Genomic DNA, 2055 nt, shown 5'->3' on the forward strand with positions numbered 1-2055 from the left:
TGTCTGTCTTAGACATCAAATATGTTTCTTTGAATGAATGAGTTGTTTTGCAAATAGGCCAAGTGAATGAACAGAACAACCAGGATGGATTTGAGCCCTGGAGTTCCGCAGGATTTTGTTCCAACTAGGCACCACACTTGACCAACTGAGCTAATTGATCAGTTCAATAAATTCAACAACTGGTCTTCCAGGTTAGTTGAATAAAAAACATAAAATGCCTACCCCTGTAGTAGGCTATGCTTACATATAGCATGAGGTGTCAAACTCATTCCATGGAGGGCCTCCTGTCTGCAGGTTTAAGTTTTTTTTAATAAGGGAGGAGGGAAAACCTGCAGACACTAGGCCCTCTGTGGAATGAGTCTGACACCCTTGACCTAACATGTATCCCTCTCGAGTTTCCCAAACTCGGTCTTGGTGCCCCCCTTGGGTGCACATTTTCTGAGAAAGCTGAAGCTTGGGGATGTCCCTCTGGGGTTACTCGCCACCCCTGTTGTTGATTTAACCTTGGTGGAAAATGTTTGGTCAGAAATCAGTGATACAGGTGAACTGGTTGAACTGGTTTTTACAGATGGTTCCAAGGATCCTGATAGTGGACACACGGGAGCAGGAGTTTATGTTCCTGAACTTGATGAGCAGAAATACTATAGAAGACTTAACAGATGGCCTGTCTGCATACTCATTTGAACTGTTGGCAATGGAAATTGCTCTTCAGTGGGTGGTGGAAGCTTAACCTATTAGAATTGTATTATGCTCAGATTCTTTGTCTGTACTGTGTAGTTTATCCTCTGGTAACTAATAGTAGTGATCTACAATTGGAGGCATTAGGTCTATTATGGAGAATTGCAAGACTGGGTGTGGCAGTGCGTTTCTGCTGTAGATATGTATAGAGGACTCAAATAGGATATAATCTGTTTTAGCAGTTGCCATTGAGGGCTTCCCCCATTTTAAAGTAGTCAACTGGGTGGGATTCCTGTCGGTTGGGAGCAACAACCTATGATCAAAGAACAGTGTTGTCTTCTTCTATGGTTTGTAAATGGCTTTATCGCCATCTAGTGTACACAATATATAAATGACAAGATTTGGTTCAGGACTCAAAACAGGGATATGGTTCCAGTCGTTTTTCCACCATTCATTTTTCCCATAGGGGATTTTAGAAACACTTAAAATAAGGGCTGTGTTTCGTGTAGGCTGACATTTTGATAACCATGTAAATCTCTCTTGGACAAGGTGACTTACTAATATTTGGCTCTATTTACTCTCAGATTTGAAAATGCTAATTAGCATCAACGTAGACATCATGCAAAACTACAAATCCCTACAAGCTCCTCCACGTCATCTCTAGCTGACACCTTTGCTAAACATGTATTGTGTCAATTTAAAACTTGCACAGACAGTTCACAGAATTGTCCATTTAAAGAAATGTAGCCCATTTATTCATTATTACATTTAGCTAACATTAGATAGTTAATCCAGAGATTCTTACCTTTGCCTCGATTCGTCAGTCTCGTCCAGATAATTTTATTTGCAGTTTTTTGTGATTGCCACATTAGCAGCTAATTAGCATTTATTTAACTTTGGGGGTAAATGCAGGCAAATCTATTGATAAATCACCTTGTCCCAGAGGGATTAACACAGTTATCAAAACATCACGCCAGGTTAAGCCTACACGAAACACAGACCTTATTTTAAGTGTCCTTATTTTAAGTGTTTCTAAAATCCCCTTTGTTTGACCTCTAAGGTTTTATAGTTATTATGACTCATACTGTGGTACTCTATATAAGCCTTACACTTTTCAAACACAAAAGAAGAAAGGACTACTATGAAGATATCGTCAAATGTCCTGCCCATGCCATAATTGCCTGGATACAAAGATGAGACCTCTTTCCATCTCTATGACTTCTGTTGGGTCCCAGCCCATTCAGGTGTGGGAGGGAATTCAATTGTAGACCAAGTAGCCAAAAGGGCTTTAAAGGCCCAATGCAGCTGTTTTATAGCAATGTCAAGTAATTTCTGGGTAACAATTAAGTACCTTACTGTAATAGTTTTCCATTAAAA

This window comes from Oncorhynchus nerka, linkage group LG10 (assembly GCF_034236695.1).
Source record: "Oncorhynchus nerka isolate Pitt River linkage group LG10, Oner_Uvic_2.0, whole genome shotgun sequence".
Lineage (NCBI taxonomy): Eukaryota > Metazoa > Chordata > Actinopteri > Salmoniformes > Salmonidae > Oncorhynchus > Oncorhynchus nerka.